Here is a 20,316-nt window from a genome sequence, read left to right as displayed (position 1 = left end):
GTCATACATAGTCAACCATATTAATCAAACATAAACGAAGTTAAACTTTATTGTCCATGTTTAAATAGTTGACCATGATCAAACTTTCTCAACCATATGTTTACCATATTTAAAAAATTAAAAGTCACTCATATTTGTTCTCTATTACTATAACTCGACCATCTTCATAAGTAGTCAACCATGCTTGACCAAAGTCAAATATTGTTAACCTTAGCAAACTAAGGTCATGCTTCGTCAATCATAATCAAGAATCACAAGTGCTTCATAACAATATTAATATTAATATGACCATGGTTGACCATGCATGCTTATAGTAGATGGCTAGGGTCCATTATTAATATTAGGGTTCAAAATACTAATCTCATGATTCAATATATTAAACTTAGGATTTATAATAATAATCTTATGTTTATTATATTTCATTTTATAATGTTATGGTTTTATAGAAGGGTTTAATATTGTGACATTGGAATGGTATAAAAAGTTGTCGAGCATTGCGTTGCGACAAAATTTGTGTAAATTTGATAATCATTTTGACAACAATTATTGCAATGTTACATTAGATTGCAATTTCTCAACACTACATTGTGACATTACAAACTTAGGGTTTAATATTAGGATTTATAATATCCAGGTTTTAATATTGGGTTTATAATATTAGGGTTTAATATTGGGCTAATAATTTGTTATAGTGATGTTTAAAATTAGGGTTTATAATATTAATCCTAGAGTTTATTATATTGGGTTTAAAATATTAGGGTTTTATATTAGGATTTAATACAATGACATTGGAATATTACAAAAATGTATCCAATGTTGTATTGTGACAAACATGGTAACCTTAGGCATATATCAACCACATTTATTAATGGATGATAATGACTTCTTAGGAGTAATATAATTTTATACCATATATAATTTCAATTAATATTATTAATCCCTTGAGTTTATTAATCACATTGTTATATTACAAAATTATAGTTTAATATGTTAATCTTGGGACTTATAATCTTAGGGATTTTTGCACTGAGAGGTGCTCTACAACCTAGTATGGCAGTAGATCTCACATAAAACCATAAACATGTAAGAAAATATAACTTTAATCATAAATGTAATGTTTAACATTTAACACTTTTAATCTAGTGTCGACCCTATTTAAAAATCAATCTAATTATTATTATGTATAAACGCAATATAAATTTAAAATATAAATAGCTTTACGAACACTCAAAAGAGTATGGTAAATAAATAAATAAATAAATTATATTTACTCAAGAGGTACGGTAAATAAAGAAAAATATAAATAAAGTAGAGGTATGGTAGAGAAATAAAACCTCTTTTTATATTTACTCCATAAACCTCTTTATATTTATGAAAATTCAAGAAAATGGTTTTATTTAAGTGAAGCCTATGGGCCAAATACCACAGACAAATAATTATTAATACCATGGGTCAAATACAATGGTAAATAAAAGAGACATGATAAATATATAAACCAGAAGTATGGTAAGTAAATAAAACATCATTTTATATTTACTCCATAAACCTCTTTATACATACTAACACTCAAAAAAGGAAGTTTTCATTAGGTGAAGCCTATGAGCCAAATATCATGGGCCAAATTATTATTAATACCATGCAAAAAAACATTACTAACTCTCATATTATTATTATTATTATTATTATTATTATTATTATTATTATTATTATTATTATTATTATATCTGTTATTCATATTTATATATTATCATATTAATATTATCTAATTTAATAACTTTTAATTAATATGATATAATTTTTTTTATATTATAATATATATTAATATATCATGATGTATGTTAACTCTAAATATATGTGGGAGGGAAGAACAAAGACATAGAGTGATAGAGGTTGAGAGATAGGGGTAGTGACAAGGGAGAGATGGAGATAAAATAAAGGAGAAGGGAGAGGAGGAATGCAGAGAGAGAGAAGGAGAGAAGTGAGATAGGTAGTTAAGGGTAAGAGAGGGAGATGGAGACACAAAGATGGATGAGGGCGAGAGAGAGGGAGGGAGACAATGAGAGGATTAAAGGGTAGAGAGGGAGAGAGAGAGAGAAGGAGAGAGAGGACTTATGAGAGAGGAGGAGAGTGGGAGGGATAGAGAGATGGAGTTGGAGGGGGAGAAAGGGAGGGAAGAGGCAAGACATAGAGAGTGATAAGTGGAGAGAGAGGGAGTGACAAGGCAAAGATGGAGAGAGAGAGTGTATGTTTAGGGATGTGATATAGAGACAAATAATGAGAGATAGAGAGAAGGGGCGAGAGAAGGAGAGAGGTAGGGAGATAGTAACATAGTTGGAGAGAGAGAGAGAGAGAGAGGATTTGAGGGCATAGAGAGAGAGAGAGAGATGGGGGAAGAGACAGGGAGGCAGGGGAGAAAGGGAGAGAGAGGAAGAGTGAGAGACATGACTTGAGAGAGAAGAGAGTGATTGGGGAATAGAGAGAATTGGATGGAAGATAGAAGATTGGAGGGTAGAGAGAGAGAGGGGGGGGGGAAGAGAGAGGGAGGTAGAAGAGAAACAGATGGAGTGGAAGTATTAAAGAGCGTGCATGAGAGAGAGGAGCAGAGAGATAGGACGTGATAGGGAGATGTAGTTGGAGGGATGGAGAGGGAGAGAAGAAGAAATACATAGAGAGTGAGAAGTGGAGAGAGATAGGGAGTGACAAGGGAGAGATGGAGAGAGAGTGTGTATGTTTAGGGGTGAGATAAAGAGACAAAGAAGAAGAGATAGAGAGAATGGGGGATAGAAGGAGACAGGATGGAGGGGGGGATATAGTAACAAATTTGGAGGGTGAAGAGAGAGAGAGCTAGAGAGAGAGAAAGAGAGGAAGGAAGAGACAGAGGATGTGAGAGGTTGGATAGAGGGAGGGAAAGAGAGATGGAGTGGGAGGGGGAGAGAGAAGGGGAAGAGAGAGAGGGAGAGAATGAAGGAGTCATAGAAAGATAGATTGAAGAAAGAGAGTGTATGTTTTGAGGGTGATATAGAGAGATAAAGGGAGATACATATATAGATGGAAAGCGAAGAGAGTCAAGAAGAGATAGATGGAGAGAGGGAGGGAGGAATAGAGATATTGATAGATGTAGGGCGAGAGAGAATGTGGTTTTGGGTGGTTAATGTAGAGAGACAAAGAAGGAGAGATGGAGGGAGATATAGATATAGATGGATGGGGAAGAGAGGGAAGAATATTTATTTCACTAGATGCAATGATTTCATTGTAGATGTTTATTTCTAATCATCTTTGACTCCTTGTACTAGATGCATCAATTTCAATGTAGATGATTTATAATCGTATTTGATTTCTTGCACTAATTCATTCATTTAAGTGTAGATGGTGATTTCTAATCCTATTTGATTTCTTACACTAGATGCATTGATTTTAATGTAAATGTTTATTTCTAATAATATCTTATTGCTTGCACTAGATTCATTGATTTCAATGTAGATGATTTCTATTCCTATTTGATTTTTTGCACTACATGCATTGATTTTAGTGTAGATGGTGATTTCTAATCCTATTTGATTTCTTGCACTAAATGGATTGATTTTAGTGGAGATGTTGGTTTATAATCCCATTCACTTACTTGCACTAGATGAATTGATTTCAGTGTAGATGTTGGTTTATAATCCTATTTTCTTACTTGCACTAGATGCATTAGTTTGAGTGTAAATGTTGATTTCTAATCCTATTTGATTGCTTGCATTAGATGCATTGATTTCAGTGTAAATGTTGTTTTATAATCTTATTTGATTTCTTTCATTAGATTCATTCATGTCAGTGTAGATGTTGATTTATGATTTGATGTAATTGGATGTATGATGGTCCATTAATTTTAAAGTGATTGGATTAACATTGTGCCTTGATTTCAATATAAGCACAAAAAATAATTGACAATGTACATTGATTTTTGTGTTATAGTAATTCAACCTATTAATATTGGAGAGAAAGAGAGACAAGGTATGATGTTTACTACAATAGCTCAAGCTGAAGATTTAAACCGTTTACGATTTAACCTGTCCTTTTCATATAATCGATATTAAAAGATGACAATCGAGGTGAAACAATGAAAAAAGTAACAAGGGTGACAATGAGAATAGTAGAAGAAAATAGTTTGAGATGAATCACAATGAAAACTATTTCTATTTGACTATATTCTTAATATTCACATTTTTTATCATTCAACACTATTACATTGTCACTTTATATTCAAAATTTTTATTTCATCATTTCTCATCATTAAAGTGATTAAAAATATTTGTCATCTCAACAAACTCAGCTAAGTAAGCAAATTTAAAATTAAATTGATGGGATTAATCTCAGACATTTTAACACATTTAAAATGATTATATTAATATTATATGATTTTACATTTCATTGATAAAATTAAGCATATGTTTGTTAGATTTTCTTTGGTCATTCACCACTGAAACCAACCTAGATCCATCTTAACCCCAGATCTATCAAGCACCGATACGTATCAAATCTCTTGAGGTGCAAACCTTTCCTCAAGTTTTGTACTCAAAAAAGAGGTTTTCACCTCTATAGATTTGATCCCTCTCGGTGCTTGTTAGAGCTAGAGTTAAGATGGATCTATGCTAGTAATATTAATAATAGGGTTTACAATATTAATCTTATGGTTTATAATATTAATATTATGGTTTATATTCCTAGGTTTTAATATATTAAACTTAGGGTTTATATTGTTATTGTTTATTCTATTAATATTTGGGTTTATTATATTGAGATTTATAATGTTAGAGTTTTATATTAGGGTTTAACAATGTGACATTACAAACTTATGGTTTAATATATTTATAAATCTATCCAACATTGCATTGTGTCAAACATTATCACAATTTGACAATAATTGTCGCAATATTACATTACAATGCAATTTATTCAATGTCACATTACGACATTGCAAAATTAGGGTTTATTGTCTTAATCTTAGGGTTTATAATATTAATCCTACGACTTAATGTTAATCATAAGGTTTAAAATATTAATATTAGGTGTTATAACATTAATGTTAAAGTTTTTATTCCTATGGTTTAGTATATTAAGCTTAGGGTTAACAACCTTAGTATTTGTAATATAGTCTAAAGGTTTATTATATTGGGTATTATAATGCTAGGGTTTTATATTAGGGTTCAATATTGTGACATCACAAAGTTGCAGTTTAAAATAGCTATAACTCTATCCAACATCACATTGTGACAAGCATTGTCACAATATCACAATCAATTTGAAAATGATTGTCACAATGCTACATTACCATACAATACAATTTATTCAACGTTGCACTACGATATTACAAAATTAGGTTTTAGTATAATAATATTAGGGTTTGTAATATTAATCCTTAGGTTTATAATAATAATCCTAGGGTTTAAAATTAATCCTAAGGTTTATAATATTAGTCTTAGGATTTATTATTTTAGGGTGTATAATGTTATGGTTTTATATTAGTGTTTAATATAGTGAAAATTCAAATTTAGGGTTTAGCATATTAATGTTAGGGTTTGTTACATTAAGTTTTATAATATTAATCTTAATATTAATTTTAATATAATTTTAATATTAATATTAATCTAATATAATATTAATCTTATTCCATTGGGTTTTCAATCATACAGTATATAATATTAGTCATAGAGTATATAATATTAGTACTAGGTTTTATAATATTAGGGCTTATAATAATTATCGTAGGGTTTTTAATATTAATCTCGGGGTTATATATTAATATTAAGGTTTCTAAAATTATCTTGACGTTTAATATTAACCCACAATTTTGATGTACTTACAATGGAATAGTATAAAAATCTATCCAATGTCGCATTATGACAAACATTATCTCAATGTGACAATCAATTATTGTCACAATGTTACATTACATTGCAACACATTCAACGTCGCATTGTGACATTACAAAATAAGTGTTTAGTATTGATATTTATAGCATTAGGGTTTTTAACATTGGGTTTATAAGAATTACAAAAATAATAATAGGGTTTTTAACATTGGGTTTATAAGAATTGCAAAAATAATAATGGGTTTTAACATTGGGTTTGTAGTATTACAAAAATGTGTCTAGTGTTGCATTGTGACAAACATTATCTTGATGTGGCTATCAATCATTGTCACAGTATTACATTATATTTCAATTCATTGAATATCACAATGGGACATAAAAAAATAAGTGTTTAATGTTGGGGTTTATAATATTAGTCTTGAGTTTTTGTATTACGGTTTAATGTTCTGACATTGGAATGGTACAAAAATGTATCTAATGTCACATTGTGACAAACATTATCTCAATGTGATAATCAATCATTGTCACAATGCCACATTACATTATAATTTATTAAACATCATGTTGTAACATAACAAAATTAAGGTTTAATAATAGGGTTTATAATATTAGGGTTATTAATATTGGGTTTATAATATTGGGGTCAAAATTTAGTTTATAGTTTATAATAGCGTGATTTAATATTTTGGTTTATAACATTAATCTTAGGGTATTTTATATGGTGTTTTATAATGTTAAGGTATTATATAATGGTCTATAATTGTGACATTAGAATGGTACAAAAATATATCCAATATCACATGAAAAACATTGTTTGAATATCAAAATAAATCTAACAATCATTGTCGCAATGTTACATTACATCGCAATTTATTCAATCCCACATCACTATGCTACAAAATTTGAATTTATTAATCTATTGGGTTTGTAATATTATGTAATTGGGTTTATAATATTAATAATCCCTTGAGTTTATAATCCATTGTGTTTGTAATATTAATCTCTTGGGTTTATTAATGCCTTGGATTTATAGTGTTTAATCCCTTGGGCTTATAATATTAATTTGTTGGGTTTATTAATCTTAGGGTTTATATTCTCATGGTTTAATCCCTTGATTTCTAATATTAATCCCCTAGGTTTATAATATTAATAATCTCCTGTGTTTATTAATCATTTGGATTTATAATATTACTCCCTTGTTTTCTTAATGTTAATCCCTTGGGCTTACCAATCCCTTGGGTTTATCAATCTTCTATGTTTATAATATTAATACATTGATTTTAATATTATTCCCCTCGATAGATAATCCATCAAGTTTATAAGATTAATCTCTTGGGTTTATTAATCACTTAGATTTATAGCATTAATCCCTTTGGTTTATAATATTAATAATAAGGTTAATAATACTAATCATAAGGTTTATAATGTTAATCGAGGGCTTATATATCTAGGGTTTAATGTTATTCTGTTGGGTCCTTATAATACCAGTAGTTACCCCGTTACTATTGTAGTTGCAACCCTTATTAATATGTTTGTGCCCCTATTATCCCCATATTGTTATTACTGTGCCCCATAGAATCCCTCTATTGTTATTTTTGTGGCTTTATATTATTATTGTTAGGTCGGCTAGGTTATATTATGACTCCTTAGACTCCTATATATAGAAAGGAGGTTTTGTCATTTTAATCATCGAAGAATTGTTCATTTATGTAATGTAAAGGAGGTTTCCCCCTCAAAGAGGCTAAATTCTAAGGCATTGATCTATATTTTCTATCTTTTCTTGAGCTGGTTTCAAAACATTTGGTATCAGAGATTTGGATTCTAGGGTTTCGCTGCTCTGAACAGGTCATCATGGAATTTTCGCCATAACTTTTTTCTGCGACATTTCAGAAGTTGTAAAAAAAACCCATTTGAGAAGAAATCACGCTGAATCTAGGGTCCAAATCTCAGGGCTTTTCATGCTATATTTGCGGAGATATGATCTAAGAAATGTGGTATTTTTGCAGATTCCTGAGTTGCATTCCAAATAGGTGACCTGGGGAAAATCATCATAACATTCTCTCTGGGTATCTGATTGAAATTTCGTAAGAAGGTACAGAAAGATGACAGACTTTCGTTTCTTGTATGCATTTTTTTAGATCCAAAGGTTGAAACAGTGACTCGTGGCACGTCGTACAAGTTTGCTCTACTGGACTAGTCTATAATCAAGTCACTATGGAAGATTTTGCATAACTCTTCCTTGGAGAATCCAATTTTGGGTCAGACTTGTGGCATTGGAAAGAGGACATGGAGGGATACTACAGGTCACAAATTCAGAACTAAATGATTGGAAAGTACAGAGATACATCAGAGGCAATATCGAGCTCCTACAAAGTGGAAAAATCTGTGTAGATTTTCTTAAATTTTTACTTAAGCTTGGTTTGAAAATTTATTTTGAAGGAATTCAAAGGGCATAGTAGAGCATTATTATCGGTAACTGATTCCCAGAGGAAAGAAAATGCAAATACCTAGTAAGTAACCTGAAATCTCTAACATGACTCATGAAGAAGAGGAAGAAATGCTACATGATATATCAAAATTACAAGAACAAGTGCAACAAATTTCTCTATCACAAAAGCTAAAGGAAGCTAAGATAAATGGCATGGAAGCTAAGATGAATGGCATGGAAGCTAGGATGGACAACTTGAAGATAGATTTGAACACAAATTTGAAGATAGGCATGGCAGATTTGAAGACAGATTTGACAAATTTTCTACAAGAAATACTTACCAATGGTGAAAAGGTAGTAAAGGAAACTCATAATGTGAACAAAAGAAATGTTAATCATGATTTCTCAGACTCTAATGTGGGATCAAAAACCCACCATATTCCAAAAATCGATATGAGGAAGTTTGATGGCAAGGATCCCGCAACATGGATATTACAAATGGAGCAATTTTTGCAAGGGAGGAATGGAAGAATGACGAAGAAGTATGGGCACTTGTTCGAAAGTTACAACAAGATTCCAGTACGTCTGATACATTTAGCTGGAAAAATGATTCTTTATGGTACAAAGATTGTTTATACCTCTATAAGAATTCCCAACTAAAACAAAAGATTCCTATGGAATTGCACACTTCTCCCTTAGGAGGGCACTCAGGATTTTTAAAAACTTACCACAGGGTTAAGAAGGAATTTTTTTGGGATGGCCTTAAATTGGATATTCAAAAATTTGTGGCAGAATGTTTGGTTTGCCAACAAAATAAAGTTGAAATAATAAAGACACCGGATATATTACAACCTTTATCCATTCCAAGCCAATGTTGGGAGGAGGTTTCAGTGGATTTTATCACAGGTTTACCCAAGTCTGAGGGAAAGAGTGTCATCATGGTGGTAGTTGACAGACTTACCATGTATGAACATTTTTGTGCATTATCACATCCATTTAAAGCCAGTACGGTTTCTACTGCATTTATGGAAATAATTCAAAAGCTACATGGAAACCCAAAGGTTATTGTAAGTGACAGAGATCCCATTTTCACTGGAAATTTTTGGACAAAATTATTTTCATGTCTTGATACTCAGTTAGCTCATAGCTCATCTTATCATCCTCAATCTGATGGGAAAACTGAGATAGTAAACAAATGTTTGGAAGGATATCTTCGTTGCTTTGTATCGGATAAACAGACACAATGGGTCAAATGGTTGCCTCTGGCTGAATGGTGGTATAACACTTCCTTCCATACAGTGACAAAAATGACCCCATTTATGGCACTATATGGATACCAGCCACCATCCATCACATCGTATTTAAGAGAAAATTATAAGGTTCAAGTAGTGGAACATCACATCGAACATCAACAACAAGTCCTCAAACTCTTAAAGGATAACCTTGTGTTGGCACATAATAGAATGAAACAACAGGCAGATCAACATCGCATAGAAAGAAATTTTGATGTAGATGATTGGGTATTCCTACGGCTACAACCATATAAGAAAATGTCCCTCAATCAAGCTAAGAAGGATAATAAATTATCACCAAAGTATTATGGTTCGTACAAGGTGTTGCAAAAGATTGGTACTATGGCATACAAATTGGAGCTTCCTGTAGCTTCTCGATTACACCCAGTTTTCCATGTTTCATGTTTAAAGAAGGTTATTGGCGACAAGCTCCCAGTTCGAACAATATTGCCAAAACTGAACGAGGAAGGAAAAATTATATTGGAACTGGAAGCAGTCACAGAAACAAAAACTTGACAACTACAGAATCGATCAATTTCAGAGTATCTTATCAACTGGAAGAAATTATCCGCTGAAGATTCTACATGGGAGGATGAGAATTTTATACAGAAGCATCCAGAACTACTCAAGTGTTGAGGACAACACTTTTTTTGAAGGAGAGGGGCATGTTGGGTCCCTATAATACTAGTAATTACCCCATTATGATTGTAGTTGCATCCCTTATTAATATTGTTGTGCCCCTATTATCCCCATATTGTTATTACTGTGCCCCATAGAATCCCTCTATTGTTATTTTTGTGGCTTTATATTATTGTTAGGTCGGTTGGGTTATACTGTGACTCCTTAAACTCCTATATATAGAAAGGAGGTTTTGTCATTTGAATCATCGAAGAATTGTTCATTTATGTAATGTAAAGGAGGTTGCCCCCTCGAAGAGGCTAAATTCTAAGGCGTTGATCTATCTTTTCTATCTTTTCTTGAGCTGGTTTCATAACATATTCCCTTTGGTTTATAATAATTATTCTAGGCTTTTCAATTTTAATCCTAGGGTTTATATTCCTAAGATTTAATATTAAACCTAAGGTCTGTAACATTCATCATAGGGTTTAATATTAATCAATTCACTTTATAATCAATTGGGCTTATTAATTGCTTTGGTTTATATTATTAATAGTAAGGTTTATAATATTAATCCTAGGGTTCAATGCTCGGTCGAGGTTTATAATATTTAACTTAAGGTTTCTATCCCTTGGGATTAATACTATTTCCTCACGTTTCTAAATCCTTGAGTTTATTAGTCCCTTGGGTTTAATATTATTCTTTTTATAATATGTTGAGTTTATAATATTAATAATCCCTTTGATTAAAAATATGAATAATCGAGCATTTATTATATTATTAATAATATCAATAGTATTATCATAATATAATGATAATTATTGTAAATTGTTATTATAATTATTATACTTATTAATATAATTATAATATAATGATAATCGTATTTTATAATATAATTATTTTTTGTATTCAAGCTTATGTGATCCATAATGAATTAAGCAAAGTCTTTCGGTAGAAATAACATAAGGGAAATGTTTGGATAGCGAGTTTAGAACCAACAAGTGTGGTTCTTATATGGTCCTCATGGTGAACCACACTTGTTAGTTCGAAAAGCCTTGGCCAAAAATTTCTCTTATGTGATTTCTACAAAAAAAGAAGTTTACTTAATATAATTATGATTATAATTTTCTATTACTTAATATTAATATTATATTAAATTCATACTCTTGATGTTTATGAGTATATGTCAAAGCACGAGTGAAATGAGGGAGGCAAAGTAATTTGCTACGGCGACGGGAAGAACTAGGGTTTTCAGGTGTCTGCAACGGTAGAAATGCATGGGTGGGTGAAATGTGGGGAGCTCCACTCCCTCTTACAGGTAGGCAGTAGCTAGTCGAGGTAAGAAACCATTAGAGAGTGTCAGAGGTCCTTTAAGAGAAGGGATAAGGAACACGGAAGAGGAGAAAGAATATAACAAGCTAAGGGAGAACAACAACAATAAAGAAAATGAGGAAGAAGACAAGGGATAGGGAGCGAAAAGTGAAGCACAAAAGGGGCCATGTAAACCCAAAGCTGAGGTAACACCTAGAGTAGTTTTAAATGATCCTGCTCTACAGACGCACAGGGACCACATGGGAACACATGATATCATCTATAAATTCATGGGATTATGGCCCACTGAAAAGGATTTACAGACATGGATTAAATACAACTAGAAACTAAAAGGAATCATTGACCTACATCTCTGGTCAAAGGGTTTTTGTATTATGGTCTTCACAAATATTGAGGATAAAGACAGGGTGTTTGAATGAGGGCCTTACTTCTATGCAGCAACAGGCATGTACATGTGATCGTGGATGATGAATTTTGTCCCTAAGCGAGAAAATTTCACTTCAGTCTCAGTCTAGCTAAGACTCTACTCTCTACCTCTTAATTACTGGCAACCAGAATTTTTATCTGCCATAGGAAACAAATTAGGGCATTTTGTCAAAGTTTTTGAGGCCACCAAAAGGGGAAAGTACACTTCCTTCGCACGGATATGTGTGGAGATGGATCTCTCCGGAGCTCTACCAGATGAGGTCATCTTGGAAGTTTTTGATGAAGAATGGGTGCAAATAGTAGACTATGAACATATTCCTTTTAGATGTCAGAGATTCCATGAGCATGGGCACCTATTTAAAGACTGACCTCTCAGTAAAATAGAGAACAAAAGTAAAGCGACCACAATGAAAGATACCGAAGGCTTTCACAAAGTAGCTCATAGAGGAAAAGGGGGTAAGAGGGGGCCAAAGCAACATCAAACAGAAGAGGAACAAGGCAATCTGAATAGGTTCTAAGTACTCGAAGAAGAAGATGAGATAACAAAAGTAGATCAGGTAATGGAAGGAATCCTAGTGGAGAAAGAGAAATAGGAAGACAAAGTACAAACAGAGGATATAAACAAACAGAAAGAGACTATGCTAAGCGATGCAGAACCGGAGATGGACCTAGAAATGACCCAGAGTGAGATGGAAATTGAGGATCATGAACTACATGAGATTCTTGATAGGGAGCACCTAGATCTGGAAGGGTTCTTGAAATAGGGGACCATGAGGGGGGTAGACCCTTTACCACAAAAAGAGTTCAATAGAGTATAGTAGTTGTTCCTATGGAAAACTCAAGATAAAGGGCTAGACAAGTAAGGAAAAAATGAAAGGCAGGGCAATGAAGGTGTGAAAAATGAAAATCACACCTAGATTAGCACCTGGAAACCCAGGAAAGAAAAGGGGTAGGAAAAAGTAGAATGAGCTATTGATGGAATGTGGAAAGCTAATGATAGATTCAGGTAAGATGAAATATATGACGAGCTACTCCTTTACGAATCTTTGATAATGAAGTTTACATCTTGGAATATCAGAGGTCTACGTAGTAAAAGGAAACCAAGAATTCTTAGTAATAGAATGAAACAAGAAGCTCCGGATATGATCTTTATCCAAGAAACTAAATGTTCCATTCAAAAAATAAAAGAAATTCACAAAAAATGGCTCAATAGATTTGAGTTTCTAGAAGTCAAAGAAGATAACACAACAAAGGGCATACTTACTCTCTGGAACCCCCAAAATATTGGCATAATGGATGCTGAGGAATCTCGAAATTATTTATCAGTGGTTATACAGTCGGTGGGAGATAGGGAGACCTATCAAGTCATGAATTTTTATGGCCCTCAAAGAATGGATGATGAACTTAGGTTTCTAGATTCTCTTATGGAGCTTAGAGACAGACATGTAGATACACCATGGATGTTGTGTGGGGACTTCAACATGATCAAATCACTTTCAGAGGAATAGGGGGAACCGGAACATTAAGAAAAGACTCCACAAAATTTCAAAATTTTATAGATAATATGAAGCTTGTTGATACTAACATGAGTAATGGTCTCTTCACTTGGAAAAGTAAAAGAGGAGGAGAGTCTCAAGTTGCGTCAAAGTTAGATAAATTCATAATCTCAGAGGACCTTATGCTTACCAACAAGGAAATGATAGAGAGAATTCTCCCCTTTGGAGGCTCGAATCATTGGCATGTTCAAATTGAGCTTCAGGGTATTGGTACCCCCAAGAACAGACCTTTTCGCTTTGAGAATAACTGGCTAACACACCCTGATTTTATTAGCAACATTACAAATTGGTGGATAGAAGACCTGCATATTTAGGGTACAAGTATGTTCCAAATTCACAAAAGAATTAAGCACATCAAGCTAAGACTTAAATATTGGAACAAGAATGAATTTGGAAATATTTTTGTAGCTAAAAAAGTTGTTGAAAATAAAATGTGGAAACTCAATCAAACCCTTATCTTAGAGGGCTTTGATAAAGATAGAAACGACCAAGTCACCAAACACCATCAAGATTGAGATAATTTATGCAAACAAGAGGAAATATTTTGGAGACAAAAATCTAGTGTTCAATGGATGAAGGAAGGGGAACATAACACTAGATTTTTTCCACAGATCAACCATAGCGCACAGATCTCATAATAGGATCTCTTTGATGAAGGATGAGGGAGGTTATCTTCTTAATTCCCATGAGGATATAGAATATGTGTTATTTCATCACTTTCATGGAATAGCACAGGAAACCATTTCAAATAGAGAGCATTTTATCAGGGATTTAACTGGGCATATTCCTCCACTGGTTACTAGAGAGGATAATTTCAATCTCAATAGGTCAGTGACAAAAGAGGAGGTTAGTGAGGTCATCAAAGAAATGAAGAATGGTAAAACAACAGGCCCTGATGATTTCAATGTGGATTTCCTTAAAGCTTGCTGGAATATAGTTAAACAGGATATTCTGAACGTAGTGGAAGATTCCAGGTTGAATAGAACTATTTTGAAGGTGCTCAATACTTCCTTCATCTCCCTAATCCCCAAACAGGGCAATGCTTAGATTCTAGAAAGGTTTATGCCCATAGCCTTGTGCAATGTGGTATACAAGATTATATCCAAGGTTGTAGCTAACAGAATCAAACCACTTCTTCCTACTCTACTTTCTGTAGAGCAATCTAGTTATGTGGAGGGTAGACAAATTCTCAATAACATTATTCAAGCGTATCAGGTGGTGCACTCATTGACTAGCAATAGGAAGGCTGGTATGATTATGCAATTAGACCTTGCCAAAGCTTATGATAAGCTGAATTAGTCATATATAAGGAGGGTCCTTATTGCTTTTGGGTTTGATCATAACTGGGTTAGATGGGTCATGGCCCTCGCCACTTCTTCTAGCTTTTCAATTCTAGTTAATTGTTCTCCTTCCAAGATTTTTACTCCTTGTAGAGGCCTCAGGCAGGGTGATCCACTCTCTCCCTTTCTCTTTATCCTCATGATGGAAGGACTGGGTAGATCTATCAAGCATGTGAAAGAAGTTGGTAATATCAAAGGCCTCCAACTTTCAAAGACTGGTCAGACATTGACCCATCAACAATTTGTTGATGATACTATGCTGAAGGGAATCCCCATGGTCAACGAAGTGCTAGCATACAAACATATCCTCTCTGAATTTTCCTTAGCTATAGTTATGGAAGTTAATCTCTCCAAATCTAAGATTTTTTTCTTTAATACCAATATAGCTATTCAGAAAAATATCTCAAGGATTCTGGGCTTTCTAAGGGATGTCCTTCCCTCCAAATATTTGGGAGTTCCTCTTACTGATAAGCATTTACACAAGGGCATTTGGGAGCCGGTGATTAATAAGATGCAGTATAAAATCAAAAAATGGACCTGTAGATCTTTAAACCTATCAGGTTGGTTAGTGCTTACAAAAGTTGTTCTCCAATCAATCCCCGTCTTCATGTTATCAGCACTTCCTTCTCTAAAATGAATTTTTCAACTCTTTAGAACCATTCAAAGAGACATTCTTCGGGGTAAGGGGGAGGAAAAAAAGAAATGGGCCTTGGTAACCTGGGAGAAGATCTGCAAACCCAAGGATTATGGGGGTCTTGGACTGGATGATCCGAAAGTACTAAGTAAAGTTTTAGGGGCGCAATTACGGTGGCGCTGGGTGAAATACCCAAAGGCGCTGTGGGCTAAAATTTAGAAAGAAAAATATGCCAACAATTGCCAAGATAATGATCAAATAAGGATTTCTGGTGTCATAAAGGGCTCACACATCTGGAATAAGGCGTGGGGAAATAGATGATTAGTTCAAGAAAATAGCTTCTGGGAAATTAGAGAGGGTGATCTTGCTTTTTTTGGGAGGAAAAATGGCAACAAGAACCTATACTGTTAAGAAAGAACCTTCTATACCTTAAGAAAGAAACAGATACCAAAAGGTTATTTAAGGTAAAATATTTTTGGGATTAAACCAACAGTGAAGGAAAATGGAGAACCTGGAAGAATATGGATCACAGGGAAGACAATCCACTGAAAGCCAAAGCAGAGACGCTTCTGATGATATTGGAACAAGGGAAAATATTTGTGACAGGGGGGCATGACGAACCTAGATGGGGCATCAATAATGCAGGAACCTTCAATCTTAAGGAGGGAAAACAGATTCTCCTTGAGCTAGATTCCAACGATTCGGAAAGTGTTTGGCAGAACATTTGGAAACATCAAGGCTGGATGAAGATTAAACTATTCATGTGGTTGGTTTATCATAGGAAAATTTTAACTTGGGATAGCATTAGAAGGAGGGGTGTTCTAGGTCCTTCCAGATGCCAGCTCTATGAAGCACAAGAGAAAACAATGGAGCACCTTCTCAATAATTCCATTTTCACCTCTTGGTTGTGCGATACATTTGCCACTATTTTCTAGCAGACAGATAGGGACAAAGGAAGTATTATCAATACTCTTATCAATTGGAGACGCAACTTCTCTAATTTTGTACTTTTGGGCTTAGCCTGGGCTTTAACACCAAGCTTCATAATTTGGTTTGTCTGGAAAGAAAGGAACAACAGAATCTTCAAGAATGAAAAATGTTCCTGCCAACAACTTTTTCAGCAAATCTTAAGACACCTTAAGGAGATGGTAAGTACCATTGTGTGAACTTTCCCCAAAAATCCACCTTCAGAGGCTGAAACGCAGATTCTCTGCAAGTTAGGTATGTAGGGGCTTATTCCACAGGGCCTGGATAGGAAGGTTTTGAAACTAGATACTAAGCATGATTGTTAGCGTCCTCCCCCTCAGGGTTTTTTGAAATACAGAATTAATGGGGCATCCAAAGATAACCTGGGTATTGCTAGCTGTGGAGGAGTGTTAAGGGATGAAAATGGCAGTCTCCTTTTCATTTTTCGCTGCCATTTAGGAAGAGCAACTAACAATATGGTGGAGTTAATGGCTCTAGAGTAATGTTTGGAATTCCTGAAGCAGGATAATCTCCAGAATGTCATTGTTGAAGCTGATTCAAAGTTAATCATAAACTCGGTCAAAAGAATTAGCTATGCCAAGGAGCTGGAAAATGTCTCAAAACAATGGAGGCCGCTCCATGTCTTTCAAAGGATTTTGCTGCATCTCTGTGGTTTATGTACTGTGAGTTTTAACCATGCACGAAGGACAGCAAACAAACTAGCGGACATCTTGGCCAATCAAGGTGTACTCTGTAACAATAGCAGGGTTGTGATGAGTTGGCCTAAGATGCCTCTGAATAGATTAAGGGCGCAATGTCACAACCAGGGGGATGAGGACATAATGGTGTTTCGAAACAAGGAGACCAGACAGGGTCGAGTTGATTTGGATTCTTTATGTAATGCTTTTTTAGAAGTAGATATATTCTGAGGATTCAAGGCACTGTCGGCCTCCCCAAACCTACACAGTATGAACACAGCAGATTCAGATCAGAATTGTTGAGCAGATACAGTTCCGCGAATAGTCGGCCAAACAAAGGGATTTCCATTTTGCACGAATTTTTGTGACAGTGGAGAAGAGATGGTAAGTGGGGCCAGAACTCCAACTTTCATGGTAGCCTTAATACCCCTGTCTTCCTTTATGTGGATGCAATACTGCCCAGGAGGTGGTTTATCGTCCATCGCAGGCCTTTCATGCGGGAAGTGGTTTTGTGGAGTTGGGAGCGATTCCACTCACCAACCAACACGTGGCATAGTACGGTGAAGGAAAGTTGCCTTCATCATGCACTAATCTTCGGTATGTTAGCCCCATGCGATATGCACCTTGGCCGTCAGATCATGAAAGATGGATCTACGGTCAAGACCTATCGTGCTTGTCAGTGCGTCCAGGAAGGCTATTGTGGCATTAATCACCGGGCTACTTGGTATTGTGATATTATGCTCCGCCGTGGGATCTGGCGTGAAGGATTGACGGTCAAGGTTAATGGCACTGTTCCGAGTAGGTTTCGCGCCTTGGTGGGTTTCGGTGGCTTTTGTGTGTTCCACGTGCTCGACGGATATCCCCCTCTGGACCCGAAATCCTTTTAAGTTGTGTCCTTAATTCCTCATCGGGTCCATTTAGAATTTTTTAGTTGTTTGTTGTCTCCAGCTCGGACATTCTCCGTTTGATTTATATTTTGCGGTTATGGCAGTTTTTTTCAGGACCGAGGCTCAGTATTTTAGCCTTGGCAGTAAGCGATTGGTTTTTCTTTGACCCTATTTTCCTATGGGAATGTTGTATATTATGTAAGTTGTTTATAGATATAATAAAATAGAAGGTACGACTCTTACTTCAACAAAAAAAAATAGTATATATCAAAGCACACTTATATATGTAAAGGATATAAATATATATTAATATAATAACAATGTAAATGTTACCTCATGATATTTAGATTATCATAACGACAAAGAGACTAAATTTAATACCTGTAAACCCATTATGGCTTCACTCCTTATATTCGAAATTTAGATGTTTGACTCATGTCGAATGCTCTCTTTTGTGAGAGTAGTAACCTTCCCACGGTTGACTCGCCTGTCAGATGACCATTGAACAGGGAATTTCAATTTTGTTTAATGAAGACGCGATATATCAAAGTCATCATTGAGAAAAACTTGAAATAATCGGTACACGTACTAGCCCGCTTCAATGAATTGGAAGTCCTTACCCCCTAAGAAAAGCAAAAACATATTAATAGCCAACGTCTATGTTTATATCTTGTTTGACTTAAATGTACTGTGGTACAGATCTAGAACTAATGCAACTTTGCCACTGTCTTTTTAAAAGAACGAAAAAAAAAAGAGACAAAATATGAATAATCGAGCATTTATTATATTATTAATAATATCAATAATATTATCATAATATAATAGTAATTATTGTAAATTGTTATTATAATTATTATACTTATTAATATAATTATAATATAATGATAGTTGTATTTTATAATATAATTATTTTTTCTATTCAAGCTTATGTGATCCATAATGAATGAAGCAAAGTCTTTCAGTAGAAATAGCATAAGAGAAATGTTTGGCCAACGAGTTTAGAACCAACAAGTGTGGTTCTCATCTAGTCCTCATGATGAACCACACTTGTTAGTTCGAAAAGCCTTGGCCGAAAATTTCTCTTATGTGATTTCTACAAAAAAAAACTTTACTTAATATAATTATGATTATAATTATCTATTCCTTAATATTAATATTTATATTAAATTCATACTCTTGATGTTTATGAGTATATATCAAAGCACAAGTGGAACTAAGGGAGGCAGAGTAATTTGCTACGACGACGGTAAGAACTAGGGTTTTCAGGTGTCTGCAGCGGTAGAAATCCATGGATGGGTGCAAAGGGGGGAGCTCCACTCCCTCCTGCAGGCAGGTAGTAGCTAGCCGAGGTAAGAAACCATTAAAGAGTGTCAGAGGTCCTTCAGGAGAAGGGATAAGAAACATGGAAGACAAGCAAGAATCTAACAAGTTAAGGGAGAATAACAACAAGAAAGAAAATGAGGAATAAGACAAGGGACGTGGAGCGAAAAGTAAAGCACAAAAGGGGCCATGTAAACCAAAAGCTGAGGTCACACCTAGAGTAGTTTTAAATGATCTTGCTCTACAGACACATAGGGACCACATGGGAACACATGCTACCATTTGTAAATTCATGGGATTATGGCCCACTGAAAAGGCTTTATAAACATGGATTAAATACAACTGGAAACCAAAAGGAATCGTTGACCTACATATTGGGTAAAAGGGTTTCTTTACTGTGGTCTTCACAAATATTGAGGATAAATACAGGGTGTTTGAAGGAGGGCCCTACTTCTATGCAGCAACAGGCCTGTACATGTGACTGTGGATGATGAATTTTGTCCTTGAGCAAAAAACTTTCACTTTGGTCCCAGTCTAGGTAAGACTCTACTCTCTACCTCTTGATTACTGTCAACCGAAATCATTATCTGCCATAGGAAACATATTAGGGCATTTTGTCAAAGCTTTTGAGGCCACCGAAAGGGGAAAGTACACTTCCTTCACACGAATATGTGTGGAGATGGATCTCTCCAGAGCTCTACCATATAAGGTCATCTTGGAAGTTTTTAATGAAGAATGGGTGCAAACAGTAGACTATGAACATATTCCTTTCAGATGTTGGAGATGCCATGAGCATGGGCACCTACTTAGAGACTGCCCTCTCAGTAAAATAGAGAACAAAAGTAAAGCGACCACAATGAAAGATACTGAAGGCTTTCACAAAGTAGCTCATAGAGGAAAAGGGGGTAAGAGGGAGCGAAAGCAACATCAAACAGAAGAGCAACAAGCTAATCTGAATAGGTTCGAAG

The sequence above is a fragment of the Pinus tabuliformis genome, chromosome 3_2, assembly GCF_031772625.1.
Source record: "Pinus tabuliformis cultivar Carrire ecotype Pingquan chromosome 3_2, CPIR1, whole genome shotgun sequence".
Classification (NCBI taxonomy): domain Eukaryota; kingdom Viridiplantae; phylum Streptophyta; class Pinopsida; order Pinales; family Pinaceae; genus Pinus; species Pinus tabuliformis.
The sequence above is the reverse complement of the archived record's forward strand: the minus strand, read 5'-3'. Positions refer to the sequence as shown.